General features: G+C 43.4%; 1 protein-coding gene across 2 annotated transcripts in view; it reads right to left on the reverse strand.

Annotated features, from left to right (window-relative positions):
- The window catches only part of GATA4 (GATA binding protein 4), a 49,726-nt gene extending 32,448 nt beyond the window's left edge, over positions 1-17,278 (reverse strand). For both annotated transcript variants that reach the window (XM_014457935.2, XM_006109712.3), the window contains exon 1: positions 17,136-17,278. The gene's annotated coding sequence lies outside the window, so the exon portion shown is untranslated. The remainder of the gene's footprint in view (positions 1-17,135) is intronic.
- Between the last annotated feature and the right edge of the window lie 6 nt (positions 17,279-17,284).

Below are 17,284 nucleotides of genomic sequence, written 5' to 3' on the forward strand. Positions count from 1 at the left end.
GAACAGCTTAGAATCCAAAAAGAAATGATGTAAACTCGAATGCCATCTCTGGGTGGGCAACTTCAGAATGACCCGCTCCCCAGGCCATGTCAATGGGGGGATGAGAACATGTCAATGGGGGGATGAGAAGTTGTCTTACACATAACTTCCCACAGCTCTTTCTCTTCAAACTGTGGCTATAGGGGCCCCTGTCTTCACCCATGCCCTTCCTTGGCCAGTTTGGCCTGGTGATTTCCCCTGCCATCACTCACTTGTTCTCCAGGCTAAAGAATGCTGCTGACAGCCTCTCTCTGAGTCACCTGCTATCTGTCAGTCACCTGCTATCTGTCTCCATGCCAGCCATATCTCATCTCTCTCTCTCTCTCTCTCTCTCTCTCTCTCTCTCACACACACACACACACACAGTGTGTATATATTCCCAATCTACTGATTCAATCATATTTGCCCTCTACGCATAAAGCCCCAGACACCTCAGCCTGATTTTCAAGACCCTCCATATCTGGTCCCAACTGTGTCAACTTTGCCAGTCCCTCCAGGGGAACCAAGCTGCCGGAATGCTGGGAAAAGGCCCGACAGAGGTGGCCATCTCGGGTGGAGCACTTCATGGAGAGGTAAGAAGTAGAGAGAGTCCACTGTGAGCAACCCTACAAGATACCTGAAGAGGAGTTCAAAGCCAAGAGCTAGAAACACTGGTGGTAAACCCAAAGTAAAAGGCAAGGAATGGCTAAAACCGATAAAACTGGTTGCAATAGTCGACTGTTAGTGAAAGTGCTGATATTGTTTTGATGAGACTCTATGGATGCGATGGCATAAAGTGAGTGAGGAGTTATGGGGTGTTGTTGAGAATGGATTTTTTGTGTGGATGAAAGACTTATAGATGTAAAGAAGCATAAAAGATATAAAATGGAGAAACTGCCATTGAAAATAGTATTGTAGTTTCTCAGAACCTCACAGAATTACCATACAATCCAGCAATTCCACTTCTGGGTAAATACCCAAAAGAATGAAAGCAGGGATTCAGCAGATATTTGTACACCATGAGAAACAACATGTGGACAGAAAAAGCGGTTGTACAGGAAGTGATGTCACGGGGGTGATGTGTCATAAACTGGGCAGGTCATGGTGGGTAGTCATGCTCCAGGCATATAACTTCTTTAGTAAAAGGTTTATTTTTGCCTTAAGCAAGCTCTGCCCATTGTTTCTGTGCATCTAGGCTCACACATCTTTGAAACACCTGCTTTTGGACACCTCGAAAGGGAAACCACCCTGAAGAGAGCAAGCACTCAGTCTTGTTAACTATCCTGTAATTCAATTCCTGCCTTGCTTCCTCCCACCTTCATGTAATCTTCCTTATGTTCCCTCCCTCATTCCAAATGCATAAAAGAAACTGCCAACTGTCATTTTGGGAGGCATTTTTTTCTCAGACTCTTGAGATCTTGCTTCTAGGCATATCCTCTGTTTGACTCAAGTTTTTATAAAAATGTTCTACAGCCGAAACGGGTTTGGCTCAACAAGCATTATTCACAAGAGCTAAAAGGCAGAAGCACCCCAGATGAATAGACAAACAGAATGTGGTAGATACATACAATGGAATATATTCAGCCTTTAAAAGGAAGAAAATTTGGGCGGAGGGTACAACATGTATGAATCTGGAGAACATTAGGCTAAGTGAAATAATCCAGACACAAAAGGACAAATTTATTACTTTTAAAAAATAGATAGAAACATCAATGGTGAGAGAGAATCACTGATCAGCTGCCTCCTGCCTGCCCCCTACTGGGGATCAAGCCCACAACAGGGGCATGTGCCCTGACTGAGAATCGAACCGTGACCTCCTGGTTCATAGGCTGACGCTGTCACTGAGCCATGCCAGCTGGGCAGGACAAATCCTTTATGATTCCACTTATATGGGATATTCAGAGTAGTCACACTCATAGATAGAGGGAGAAGGGTGTTTTTCAGAGGCTGGGGAAGGGGGGATAGAAACAGAGTCTCAGTTTGGGAAGATGAAAAAGTTCTGGATATGGATGGCAGTGATGGTTGCACAACAATGTGGACACTTAAAACCACTGAAATGTATACTTAAAAATGGTAAAAATGGACAATTTTATGTTGTGTATATTTTATCAGGTTTTTTAAAAAAATTCATAATGGGAAGTAAAACCCTTTTAGACCTAAATTTGAATGGAAAGTATTGTATCAACACATGATAAATTTTATCTTATCTTTGGGTGGGGTGGGGGAAGTACTTCCTAACCTCTATACTGAATGACTAACCCAATACCCAAAAGCTCACTGGCAGAGCTAGCTCTAAGAGTGGTGTCCAAATACTATTCCTCATTAAAAGGAGCCAGGGCTTCTTGGAGAAGTGGCCAAATCCATGTCTGGGAGGAGAAAATGCCTAAGAAGAGCCTGGAACATTTTGTAGTATGGAAAGCAGGAAAAGGTCAAACTAAGATTTTGTAAAAAAAATTCAGGGACCAATTTGAACAAGTTCCCACTGGCAAAGATGGAACAATCTGAGCATCAATTAGGATAATAACTACATGGATTAAGAGACAAAAAAATTCATTTCAGTGGTAATTTTTGAAGGATGCTAAGGGAAGTTATTATTTTAAATGCTGAAAAGTAAAGCAAAAGAAGTAAGCATTTCTCCTGTTTTTCATTACAAACTGTATCTCAGAGTTACCAAATACATACATATTATACATATTATATATATATATACATATTATTGATTTTACAGAGAGGAAGGGAGAGGGATAGAGTTAGGAACATCAAAGAGAAACATTGACTAGCTGCCTCCTGCACGCCCCCTACTGGGGATTGAGCCCCACAACCAAGGTACATGCCTTTGACAGGAATCGAACCTGGGACCTAGCGCTCTATCCACTGAGCAAAACTGGTTAGGGCAAATATTTCATAAACTAAGTTTTTTTTATTGTTATAGATGTATTCCAGATAATAAATGAGAAAGGAATGAGAGCATTAGAATGTCACCATTTGTAACCCCCTAATGAAATAATGGATCTAGGCAGTGATCATCAAAGGCTGCTGAATGTGATCAAGTCTGTTTTTCCAGTCACAGATTTACATGAGATTAAGGGACAGAGAAACATTAAATGTCACAAAGAAAGCAATCAACAAAATCCAGGCTATAGGAAACTCTACAGGAAAAGCCTAGTATCTTTAACAAATATATTGAAAGAAAAAGAAGAAAGGGTGAAAGGGGAACCTAATAAAAGAAACTTAAGAGGCAACTTATAGACCTTATTTATTATTTACATCTTGATTTGAACAAATGTTAAAGAAAACTAGACAAATGGGAAATTTGAACACTGACTGTATATTTAATGATATTAGTAAGTGATAGCTAATTTGTATGAGTGATACTTGCACTGGGGCTATATTTGTAATACATGCCCTTATATCTTTTAGAGATGTAAGTATTTATAGATAAAACAGTAAGTTGTCTGGAATGCCCTTCAGAATAACATCATTGGGGGGGGGGCAGAGGGGATGTAGATGAAATACAGCTGGTAATGAGTTGATATTTGTTTGAAGCTGAGGGATGAAGAGTTACTCTCTACTTCTGCATATATTTGAAATTTAACATATTTAAAATTTGTTTAAAAGGCAAGAATTGAACTTAAAATCTTCATCTATACCTCTTGGTGCTCTGGCTAATCCATCCTAAGGTGTCTTGTGATGCTTACCCGCATAAACAGTACTTTCCCCTGTAATTATCACTATTCTATTCAAGGCCACTCCCATCACTGACCTCACTATTATCACAAAAGAAGGTGGGATTACAAGAGGGTGGGACCCAGCCTCGGAGAGCCGATTAGCAACGCCCCTCTTCCTTCCCTGAACAGGGAAGGTAGGATCTGGTTTGGGAACTAGGATCAACCTTAATTTTTGCCCCTTCTTCCCATCTCAGCATGGACACAAACCACACGCTGCGCGGTGTCCTACTACTAAAGCACATGCACCTGAACTCCTCCAAACATCCTTGTAGCATGCCGCTTTCTTTCCATCAGAGCTCTTTCTCTAATTGGGGACGAGTCAGAAATGGCAGAGAGAGGAAAGGCAGTCATCCCCTTGCAAGAGTGAGGCAAAAACAAAACAAAATAGAAAGCCACTACTTTTTGCCTGTCTACACTCTAACCAAAGTTATACCCAGAATACTACTCCAATCCTGCCACCCCACTGTTCTCCTTTCATGTCTTCTCTCCCAGAGGCCAAGTCCAAAGTCTTTAGATGCCTCTGCTTCCTTCCCAGCCTGATGCCCTCCCACCCTACACCATGGACTAGCCAGACTCGAGACATCCTCACCCTGGAACATCCTTGCCTCCACGCATCAAACTCCTAATCATCATTTAGGACTCAACACAGGGATCCCCTCCTCCAGGAAACCTGGTCTGAACTTCCGGTTCCAACACCAGTTTAAGAATCCTAGGGGCTCCCATGGAACCCAGATTGACCCTGTTACAGCTCTCCATACACTGAGACTGCACATTCACTTTATCCCGCCCCCCCCCCCACCACCACCACCACCAGACAGCGAGCTGCTGGCATGCAGAGACCATCTTGTTCATTTCTGATCTTCGAAGTCTAACAAGTGCCCCGCTCACAGGAAGCAGGCAGAAATATTTGCTGGCTGGTTGCTGGATGGAGCAAATATGTCTGGTATTGGTGTGTGTAACAGAGCTCTACCCTCTGTGGATCTCTACTGCCTCCCAGGAGCTCAGACACTGAATGGGTTTAGTAATAACCAAAAAGCAAAGGAACAATAAACTGAGACCAACTCTGAGGTCACTAACCCATGGCTTCCTAAAGCTATTTTTACATTTCAGTAGCTACGTATTTTATTATTATAAGAAAAAATAGCCCTAGCTGGTTTGGCTCAGTGGATAGAGCATCAGCCTGCAGACTGAGGAGTCCCAGGTTCAATTCCAGTAGGGCACATGCCAGGGTTGCGGGTTTGATCTCCAGTGGGGGACGTGAGGAGGCAGGCGATCGATGATTCTCTCTCATCATTGATGTTTCTATATCTCTCTCCCTCTCCCTTCCTCTCTGAAATCAATAAAAATATATTAAAAACAAACAAACAAACAAAAATTAAAAAGAAAACTGGGCCATCAAACCCAAAATTTCACAGATACTGTCGCTTAAAATGAGGCAGGTTGCCTTGGAAACCTGCTTTACACAGACTGCATGGATTTGAGTGTGATGCAAGTTCATAAAGGTTATGTGTTACTATGGTAGCTTTGGTATGGGGAAGGTCAGCCCACATCAGCTATTATCATGGGGATGCCATAAGACCCTGGATTTTTAATCTCCCAAAGGGCCCTGGAGCAGCCCTTTTTAGCATTTCTGCTCCTGGCTGATTTCTTAACCTTATAAATGCAGACACTCGAGCTAAGAGAGGCATATAAGTGGTCCAGAGTCATCCAGCACGAAAATGAGAGCACAGGACATGATTCTCAGGGCCTTTGGTGCCAGACCAATGTGGTTTCACCTCAATGATCTCCCCTAAAAAAATGGGTTGCAAGCTACTGCTCACATTTCCCAGCAAATTGGAGCTTCACAAATCACTTCAAGGGGACAACTGTTGAGAACTTACAAATATGCTCAAGTTTTAAACTGGCTCTATCTAATATACCGTAAGATTAAAAAAACTATGTTTTCACACACAACTCTCCCGTTTGATTGGCTATTTATTATTGGCAGTTTTTTCAATCAATTCCCATTTTTGCTCTATTTAAGGCAGGGGTGGGGAAATCTTTTTTCTGCCAAGGGCCATTTGCATATTTATAACATCATTCGAAGGCTATACAAAATTATCAACTTAAAAATTAACCTGGCCCTAGCCGGTTTGGCTCAGTGGATAGAGCGTCCACCTGTGGACTGAAGGGTCCCGGGTTCGATTCTGGTTGTAGGCTTGGTCCCTAGCAGGGGGCATGCAGGAGGCAGCCGATCAATGATTCTCTCTCATCATTGATGTTTCTTTTTTTTTTTTTTTTAAATATATTTTATTGATTTTTTACAGAGAGGAAGGGAGAGGGATAGAGAGTTAGAAACATCAATGAGAGAGAAACATAGATCAATTGCCTCCTGCACACTCCCTACTGGGGATGTGCCCACAACCAAGGTACATGCCCTTGACCGGAATCGAACCTGGGACCCTTGAGTCCGCAGGCCGACGCTCTATCCACTGAGCCAAACCGGTTACGGCCATTGATGTTTCTTTCTCTCTCTCTCTCTCCCTTCTTCTCTGAAATCCATAAAAATATATTTTTAAAAAATTAGCCTGCTATATTTGGTTAAACATTTAATTAACTTACCCCTAATGTTTTGGCAGGGCCAGACCAAATGATTTCTTGGGCCTTATACAGCCTGCAGGATGGATGTTCCCATCCCTGATTTAAGGGATCTTCTGCAGGAGCCAGACTTGGTCACTAATCTTATTAAAACTTTCTTCAATGATGAAATAACTAAACAGTAACTTTTATGGTTGTTTAAACATATAGGTATACACATGCCTGCATATGTATGGTAACTAAAAAGTCAAAAGATTAATGCTTAACAGTGGTTATCTTTGGATGGTAAGATTATCAAATATTTGTGCATTGGTTTATATGAGTTTTTCATTTTTCCATATTAAACATACATCGAGTTTAATAAAACAAGAATTAACTTTTTCTGATACCATTGGAAAAATATGTTTCTTTCTGAAGGCATCTTTGACCTGGAAAGCATTTTCTTTTTTCAAATAAGTAGTCTTTTCCTATTAAGTGTGCACTCCGTGAGAACCACATTCCTTCTTTAGGGTCAAGTTAAGTTCTCTCCATATGCCAGGGAAAGGTTTTATTTGTTGTTTGTTTTCCCCGCCTACTCAATTTTGAGGGTAACCTGTATTATTGCCTCTCTTTACCTGGTTTGATTTATGGTCTTGGAAGTCAGGTCATTCTTTGCTAGGTCGAAGAAAAAAGAAAAAAAGGAAAAAAAAGAAGGTTTCCCCACCTAATACCTGATAAAATATCTGAAAAGGTCATTGCAGACCTTGACAGAAACACATACAATTTCAAGCCAATCTGATAAAACAGCAACTAGAAAACTTTTATCAGAAGAAAATGTAACTTGCCATTTCCCAGCTCGATTGACTGAACTTTTTTATCTGAAATGACAGACATCATAAGATAGGAAAAGCTGCAGATAAGAAACCAAACGGTGTTGTCTTGAATCAGATCCGATTGTCTGCCCCCGGTTCAAACTCCCACACCTGCTAGAATGGGTCAATGAGCGTCTCTTGGCATGGTCCCTGCGGGGTTTGGAAACATCGCGAAAGTGGTGAACTTTGAGACTTCAGCGTTTATTCTGTGATTATAATTAACCTGCTCACCAGTTGCTATCGATCGATTCTGAATGGAGGTGATAAAGTTTGACTGGATTGCTAGAAGTAGAAACGAAGATTGGAACCGGGAAGAAAAAAGGAAGATTAAGAAAATAATGTAAGGACGGCATTCAATTTTAAGAAGCCACGCTGGGTCTGTGATTGGTTTACTAATCCTCAAAAACTTCCCACCAAATTCTGGTAGTGACTCCTGGATTTACTGTCCTCCAAAATAAAGTATATCTGTGACTATTCAACACAGAGCGAAAGACAGCCTGGCATTCCACACCTGCAGAAGCCTCTCAATGACTTTAAACATATGGAATGACTTACCTGCCTGGATTATATTCCTCCTTTGGGGAAAAAGAAAATATTAAAGACATGAAGTCAATTTGGGAGATTCTGCAAAATGCTGAAGGCCAGAAAAGCAAATTCCCTTCATTCAGATAAGAGGCTTGAATATCCCAGTTCAATTCTGATTACAAAGCAGTAATAGATAAAACCATAGGCCCCCTGCCAGAAACGAGAAAGCTTCCACCGATGGCTTCTGTGTTCAGCTCAGACCAATGCCACACGGGTTGTCTGGTTGGGTTTTATTCACTTTCTTGATCCATGCCCCTACTCCCACCTTCATTAAAAACATAATTACTGCCCCCCCCCATCTTCTCTGCTCCTCCCACAAATACATTTGAATCTACAGAAAAGATGGTTTTCATTTTCGTTTAGGAAAGGTATTTGAGAGCCATATGGTTTTGCTCTCATGCAGCCAAACTCCCCCCCCCCCTTCCCCCAGTCTCCCCCCAGTGAGAATCCTCTAGTGTGGAGGGTCTGAATTCTGGGAAATCTCTCTGTAATTCTCTGCACACCAGAATCAGGAGGCTGAAAAGGAAGTTTGTGCAGGGCAGGGATTCCTAACATTGCAAGTTCTGCAGTATCAGAATGAGATGGACGGTCGGTCACTCGGGAAGACATTGCACTGGAGAGACATTGGGGGAAGCAGGAAAACACAGAAGAGAAACTACACTGGGGAGAGGGAGCAGGTGGAGAGCCAAGTAATAGAAAAGCCTAAGGTTTCATTGAGTCCTTCCACCAACACACATCTTCTGTTTCTGCGGGGATAAGGGCTAATGAAAAGTGTGGTAAGTGGGGGAAAACACGGTCCTGGAAGTTGGATTTATGTGGGTCCTAAACCAGAGCTGCCGTGTTCTACCCGTGGGAGCTGGGGCAGATTACTTAATCTTTCTGAGCATCAGTTTCCTACCCAGCAAAATGGAGATAATATCTACTTCTCAGGAAGGACTTAAAAGTCCTTGACAACTTCCTCATTGACCCTTAATAAAGGATCCAACTTCCTATATAGAAATTGCACATATATAATGCAAGATACGGGCATATATGTAGCACAGGATATAAGCTACTATCCCTAAAAAGTTATTAGCTAGCCCGTCCAGTGTGGCTCAGTGTTGAGTGTCGACCTATGAACCAGGAGGTCACGGTTTGATTCCTGGTCAAGGCATATGCCCGGGTTGTGGGCTTGATCCCCAGTGTGGGGCATGCAGGAGACAGCTGATCAATGATTCTCATCATTGATGTTTCTATCTCTCTCTCCAAAGTCAATAACAAAATTTATTTTTAAAAAGTTATTAGCTAGTTTCCAAACATTAATGTACCCAACCTTGCACTTTTATTTCATACAACTTAAAACAGACCAGAGGTTATTCCTATTATAACCCCACGCATATTCTCTTTCCTACCTTCTTTCTTTAGAAGGAGACAAAGGAGTAGCTCTATAGGTAGCCAATAAAATGTTTAAATAATTCTTCATGGAGTGTGTTACATGAGACCAAGGTCAATACAATAGAGACACTCATTCCCAAACCATGAGAGAGCATTACTGCCCCTTATTCGGAATGTTCAGGCCAACAAGGCACCAGCAGACAAACACTTTTAGATGTCAAAAAGGCCCCTTCAAGTTTTTGAAGCAGCAGCAGCATCCCGGGTCTTCAAGAATTGCCCTCTTCTGGAGCAAAGCAATGATAAAACCAGCGACCCTGCCTCTTTCTTATGCAGACAGAAGCAGCAACATTTGTAACTTGCTTCAGCTCTAAATTGCATACAACTCAACTGTCTTAAAAGAACAGGCTGAAAGGAATTGGCGGAAGGATTTACCTTGCCCTGGAAAACAGTAATTTGTTTTCTAACACAATCCCATCATTGCCCTAGGTTAGTGGTTTTGGGGAAATCTAGCCCCAATATAACCTGAGGGAGGGAGAAGTGCTCACACCTGTGAATGTGCCCAAGAGGGGAGCCATGTCAGTGTGGGGGTGGGGGCAATTGACAATTGCTGCCTGAGATCTGCTAACCCCATAGATACTGAGAGTAGGAAAAGGGTTTTGTCCCTTCAGTAAAGCAATCTGTTGGATAGCAAAAATCAAAAGCCGAATTCAATAAACATTTGTTTTGAAGTACTTTTCCTACACATCCATAAACTAAATATAGAACCCCATTTAAAAAGGGGGAAGTTAATTCATGGCTACTGTATGCCCTTTTAAAAACTTAATTGGTTTAGCCCTAGCCGGGTTTGCTCAGTGGATAGAGCCTCAGCCTGCGGACCAAAGGGTCCTGGGTTCGAATCCGATCAAGGGCATGTACCTCAGTTGCAGGCTCCTCCTGGCCAGGGCCCTGGTTGCCTGTTTGCAGAAAGCAACCAATCGATGTGTTTCTCTCACATTGATATTTCTTTTTGTCTTACCCTCTTTCTTCCACTCTGTCTAAAAAAACCAATGGAAAAATATCCTCTGGTGAGGATCCAAATATATATATATATATATATATATATATATTTATTTTTTTTAATATTTTTATTGATTTCAGAGAGGAAGGGAGAGGGAGAGAAAGATAGAAACATCAATGATGAGAGGGAATCATTGATAGGCTACCTCCTGCATGCCCCCTACTGGGGATGGAGCCAGGAACCCAGGCATGTGCCCTTGACCAGAATTGAACCAGGTTCAGGCCACTCTATCCACTGAGACAAACCAGCTAGGGTGAGGGTGATCTTTAAAAACAAAAACTTTATTGGTTTAACTTTTTAAATTGGTAATATACCCACCTGGTTCACAAATGAAAAGGTTGCATTTGCACATTCATGTTCACAGCAGCATTATTCACAAGTCAAGAGGTGGAAACAACTCAAGTGTCCAAGATGGATGAATGAATACACAAAATACATACAATGGACATTATTCGGTGTTAAAAAGGAAGGAAACTCTGCCATGCTACAATAGAGGTGAACATTGAGGACAGTATGCTCAGGGAAATAAGCCAGTCACAAAAGGACAAATACTGTAGTGACAATTCCACTTATATGAGATACTGAGACTAGTCAAATTCATAGCGACAGAAAGTAGACTGGTGGTTGCCAATTCCTAAGAGACTGGGAAATGAGCAGATGTTTAATGGGCACAGTTTCAGTTTTGCAAGAGGAAAAAGTTCTGAAAATCTGTTTCACAACAATGCGAATATATTTAACACTGCTGACCCATACACTCTGGGGTAAAATAAAATAAAACTTAACTTTAACCTCCCTGTATTCTAAATGGATTTTCTTGTTATTTAAGGAATTAAAAATGAAGCACAAAGTTACTATTAAGAATGGTTAAGAAATTTTAAAAATTCGGCCGAAACCGGTTTGGCTCAGTGGATAGAGCGTCGGCCTGCGGACTGAGAGGTCCCAGGTTCGATTCTGGTCAAGGGCATGTGCCTGGGTTGCGGGCACATCCCCAGTGGGGGGTGTGCAAGAGGCAGCTGATCGATGTTTCTCTCTCATCAATGTTTCTGACTCTCTATCTCTCTCCCTTCCTCTCTGTAAAAAATCAATAAAATATATTTTAAAAAAAAAGAAGTTTTAAAAATTCAAAAAGTTCCAAGGTATAGATGGTGAAAATTCATTTCCATCCTTATGCTTCACCGGCCCTGCTATCCCCCCATGAGCAATCAAGGGTACAAATTCCCTGTGCATACTATTTCCAGAGATAAATTAAGTCTTTTCAAAGACATATAACCTTTTCTTTCATTTTTTTTTTTTACACAAATATCATGCCACACATCCTGCACTTACAATGTCTTGGAGAGGACTCCATACCATTAACATAATGAACTTCTGAATGTTTATGCTTTCATGATATCCTATTGTTTGCCTGTGCCATATGTATACAAACAGCCCCTTAATGCACACTTAGAGTATTTCCATTTTTTTTTTTACTACAATGAGTGCTGCAACTAATATGTGCCAGTTTATTTCTAGAATAAATTCCTAGAAGTTGAATTTCTGGGTGAGTAGTAACCTACTTTGTAATTTGTTGGCTATCACCAAGGGCTCTCATAATGGTTGGACCAATTTACACTCCCACCCACAGGTATCAGACTTCCTGTTTCCTCGCACCTCAGAGTATGTTTGTTTTCTTAGCGAATTTAAGTAAAAAAATTAAAAAAAATGGGGAGGGATACAGAAGAAAGTGTTATCGAAAACTGTCTCCTGTGCATGCATCATTCCACCTGAGTGCTTAGAAAGTGCCTAGCAAATGTGGCCTGACCTTTTGGTGAGACACAATTGGGCAGGTGACAGGTCTCCACACACCTTTCCCATTTAATTGGTTCTCAGCTGAGCACCACAGACCAGCCCAAGGCTGATTGACCTGCTCAGGGTGGTAACCGGAAAGTTAAACAACTGGTTTTCTCAAAGACTGACAAATCATTCTCTAGCCAAACACATTACTTGAAGAGTTGAATTGGCTCTGAAAGCAACCGGCCTCATGGATAAGCAGTCCCCAAAAGATCAAGAGAACACCTCAGAATTTTCCTCCAATCTACAGCATACGCTCAGAATACAGTGAAAGAGGCAAAGCTTTTAAAGAAACCATCTGGGTAACATAGAGTCATATACATGTACTTCACTGTATTGTTAATTTTTTTAACCAACCCTTTAAATGATTCAAAAATTTTGAGATCCTTTGAAAATATTATAACTGATTGTTTCTCTATTACACAAAAGAACTGTCATTTTATAATAAAATATATTTTAATAGTGTTTCCAGTAACATCTACCAAAATGCCATTTCCTTCAAGGCATATTTACATATAATTTCCATTGTTCCCTTTTCAGCCTTATGTATTTACAAGCATTAATTGGTACAAAAACCAACTTTGTGTTGTAATGTACATGCAATAAAATACTCATTTTATTAATAGTACCTTTCCACCAGTTTTGACAAATTGCTCTACCTGTGTAACCACTGTGATTGGTTTCTTTAAAAGAAGGCAGATACATTACCCTACTATAGCTATTTCACATGAACACAAACACAGACCTGCAACCATAAAACGCAAGAATTCCTTGCACAGCTCCACTGGCCGATGGCAACGCAGTCTCAGCACTTCCAGTGCCCAGGGGTTTATTATTAAGACAAACCATGTCCCCTATTCCATTTCAACAACTACAATCAAGTGTGAGAAAGTGTTCTCAAACTTTATACCGGCTCACCTGGAGCAGCACAAGGTTAGAAGGCCACAGACGTTTGCCTTTTAGATATCTGTGTACACAGTCACTCTCACCCTCACTTATCCACCCCGTGACTTCTGCAATCTCAACAGTTCCAGTGGTTTCCCAAAGTTTCCAGAACCTTCTCCCACACTGCTCACTCTTTTCTGAGGCTCCCCAGTTGGCCTCCTCAGTGGCCATTGTGTGCAGTTTGACCTGGGCAGAGGACTGAGGCAATTGCCTCCTAGATCTCTTCTCAAATATTTGCTAAGTGCCCAGCATGTGCCAGGCACTTAAATATGAGTAATACTCTGTACCTGCCCTCACTAAGGTCACATAATTCCATTAATGCAGCCTAATTAACGATTTCAATTGTTGTTTTAGGGTCAAGGCTCATATTGAACTTGGAATGAATTAAGTTCATATACATTGCAGTCAAGGTAGAAAAATTCCTTCCAACCTAAGTGCAGGGCTTTACAGAGGCCTCTATTAGCTTTTATTACTTTGATTTTTGCCTTATTAAAAATCCAACATAAGTATTCTGGCAAGATATTGTTAATACTAAGGAGATTCATATTATTGAAAAAAATAGAGGTGTGTTCTTATTTTTCCTCATTAAAATTAAAAACAGTTTTGGAGTGAAGGGTGAGTTAGTCTGTGTGGTTTTACCCATGGTGATAAATACCAAGCTATGCTGTATCATTCATGGTACCACAGTGTGATAGTAAATGGGCATAACTTTTTTTCTTTTTTCTTTTTCTTCTTCTTCTTCTTTTTTTAAATCCTCATTTTTTAGAGAGGGTGGAAGGGGAGGGAGGGAGAGAGGGAGGGAAAGAGAGAGGGAGTGAGAGAGGCACATGATTGGTTGCCTCCTGCACTTGCCCAGCTGGGGCCAGGGATAGAACCTGCACCCCAGGTACATGCCCTTGACCGGAATCAAACTGGTGACCCTTCAGTGTGTGGGTCAACATTCTAACCACTCAGACACACCAGCCAGGGCTTCTTTTTTCTTTTCAAATTGCAGGTACTTTTCCTGGAAAACTCCTACTCAACCTTCAAGGCCAAATGGAGATGGCACCACTTAGGTGAAGGCTTCCAGATTCCTAGACAAAGGGAAGAACAACCTCTTTCTTCTCTCCTTTGCTCTGAGCTCATTACTGTAGCATGCTGCTGGGTCACTTACCCATTTTCATGTCTGTTTAGGGTGACCAACCATCCTCATTTGTTAGGGACTGTCCTAGGTTTAACATTAAAATTCCCAAGTCCTGGGAAACCCCTCAGTCCTGAGCAAATCAGGAAAATTGGTCACTCTACATGAGAGTGTGAGACTGTTTAATGAAATAGCCATCGTTAATGAGGGGCCAAGTACTTCACAAACATTACCTTATTTTTCTTATTTAAGAGAACACTAAAAGTGGTTACATTATCCTTTTCTAAAGAAAAAGAGAGGAGACAGAGAGAGGTAAGTAACTTGCCCAACCAAGACCACAGGGACACGTGAAATTGAATCTAGGTTTGCCTGAGTCACACCATCACACTATATGGCCATCTTAGGGCCTGGTGGCAACTCTACACAGCAAGCTCTCAGTAAACACTGCAGAATCAGTACTTCTTTATCATCATCCTTCTATCAGTCACTGCCAGCTAATGTGCCAGGATTGGTCTTGAGAAAGCTACCAGGCATTTTCAGGAGGATCCACGTGATAGGAGGAACATATAAAAACCCATTGACTCATGACCTAGCTGGTATGGCTCAGTGGATAGACTGTCAGCCTATGGACTGAAGGGTTCCAGGTTCAATTCTGGTCAAGGGCACATGCCCAGGTTGCAGGCTCCACCCCCAGTGGGGGGGGGCATGCAGGAGGCAGCCTATCAATGATTCTCTCTTATCATTGATGTTTCTATCTCTCCCTCTCCCTTCCTTTCTGAAATCAATAAAAAAAATTTTTTTAAAAACACACCCATTTACCCTAACTTGCTTATATCTAAGTGCCACCTGAAGATGTGAATGCCAACCAATTCAACTTGCCTCACAATTATAACATGGAATCTTTCATGACTGGCCCATTTGAAACACTTGGCTACGTGCAGAAGAGACAATCCAGCTATTAGACCCAAGGGCTGTCTTCAGGTGGGACTTCCGGAGCTGGTGGGACAGAGCAGAGTGCTGGGAAGACAGCCACACTTCTTGGCAAGAGAGCACTCCTTGGAGGTCAGCTTGCCATCTGTTAACACTGGAATTTGGGAAACATTACTTCCCCAACAGCCTCCTGCATGGTATGGGCTACATTTTAGGATCTAAATCCTCACTGCCTGCACTCACACCGTTTTTGTTTTTGCAGTTGTAATTCTGATGATCCCGGAAGTATCGTCCATTTTTAGCTTTTGACCTTCTCTTTTTTTCCCTAACCAAACACCAAATTCTCGCTCCAGGGTTATAGGGGTTAGCAATCAACCTCCCCACCCCACCTCCAAGTTAAAAGAAGTGGAACTATGGGACCCTTTTATTTTACTTTGATTTAGTTGAGAAAGAGAGAAACATTGATTCGTTGTTCCACTTATTTATGCATTCATTGATTGATTCTTATATGTGCCCTAACTGGGGATGGAACCAGCAACCTTGGCATTTCAGGATGATGCCCTAACCAACTGAGCCACCCAGCCAGGGACCTCTTTTAAAACAGAAGTTCTAGAGAGAAAGCCAGAGTTCTAAGAATGCAGGGCGAAGTGCCCCACCCCACCCACACAACCACCGGAGCGGCCATTGTATGGAGATGTGGGGCACGCTATCTCTCTCAGGTCCTCCCAAAGGCTCCGGAGGGCCCCCTCCTCCCCTGGGGTGTGCCGTCTGGCTCCCCCGCGAGGGGGAGGGGGAAACGAGGAGCCACAGACCCAGCTCCGGCGCCACTTCCACGGTTAATCAGTTCACATGAGATGTGTATTTGGCTGGATTCCCCGGGGGACCTTCCCTGGCCACCCAGGGTCAGAGAATAATTTAAAAGCTCTTCAAAGCACGGGTCCTTCTCCGAGCCAGCCCAAGACTGAAAACCTGGGAGGGACAGGCTTTCCTCTTCAAAGTGAGAACAAATGTGAAAGGATTTAGCACTTAGTAGGTAGTCAATAAATGTTAACTTTGTTTCTCCAGTCTGGGCCTCCCCTCCCCCGCAAGAGCCAGCGCCATCCACACCCTGGCGTGGCCCCGAGGTCGTTTGCATTTTTAACTAGAAGTTGCCACTTCCCTTCCCCAACCAGCCCAAAGCACCGAGGCCCTTTCTCAGATTTCATTTTGTTCATCTATAAATCAGGGCAGGGGGGCACGCGTCTGGCGTCTTTCCCAGGTGTGACATTCAAATGAAATATTACATTGTGCCCATGACGGTGATTAGTTCTAACCGCAGCCCGTGGATACGGAGGCGGTCTGCGTTCAAGTCACTTTCTGTTCAAGGCGGGTATGTAAGATTAAAGAAACCTCTCCGAGTTTCCCTTGTTTCCGGACACTGACCAGCCTGCCTTTCCTAGATACTCCTGGGCACATGGGTCCCGGCAAAGCGACACTACGCTCTGGCCCCGAGGCCGCCACCTGAAGCCGGCCCCAGTTCCCCCCATCTCCATCGCTCCGGTCCCGCCTTTGTTCCGGGTGTGAAAGCCCCGGCAGCAAAATCATCTGCCACCCCGAGGGATCCTCCAGCTGGGCCGCCAAATGGCCCAGGAGATCTCGGCTGCCAAGCCCGACGTAATCGGTTCCCTGCGGAGGACCGAGCGACGGCCGGGAGGAAATGAGGCAGAAACCCAGCGATCGCCAGCGCTGTCCTCCGGGGGGCTCCCGGCTGCTCCCCTCCCGGAGCCCGTCCGCCTCCCGCAGGCACCGTGCCGGGCGCTGCCCCGGGCGCACTGCGCTCAGCCAGCCCCGACGTCTGGGCTGCTCGGAGGACTCCTTCCGACTGACACCTGCATTCTCCTCTCAGGGCGAGCCTGTCCTCACTTGGCAGAATGTGGGTTCCTTGGGACTGTGACCTTTCACCCCACCATCGCCCCACGCCACCAGCCTCTACCTTTCTGGTTCGCTTTGCTTTAGAAACTCGCGCGTAATAACACACCCCCCGGCCCTCCCCACCCTGTGAAAATTAAATGTCCCAAACAGGCTCTGGGCAGCCTCTGCTCTGGTCCCCATCTGACTCCGGGATTCGCATCAGTACTCACCGAGATTGGGGTGCCGAGGCGGCGGGGTTCGCACGTCCGGGCAGCTGTGCAGGACCGGGCTGTCGAAGGGACCCGGCGGAGGCGGCGGCGGCTGCGGCCCAAGACGCCCCCACGTCGGCCATTGTAGGCGGGGTACGGCTGGAGTAGGA

The sequence above is a fragment of the Myotis lucifugus genome, unplaced genomic scaffold (genome assembly GCF_000147115.1).
Source record: "Myotis lucifugus unplaced genomic scaffold, Myoluc2.0 scaffold_1, whole genome shotgun sequence".
Taxonomy (NCBI): domain Eukaryota; kingdom Metazoa; phylum Chordata; class Mammalia; order Chiroptera; family Vespertilionidae; genus Myotis; species Myotis lucifugus.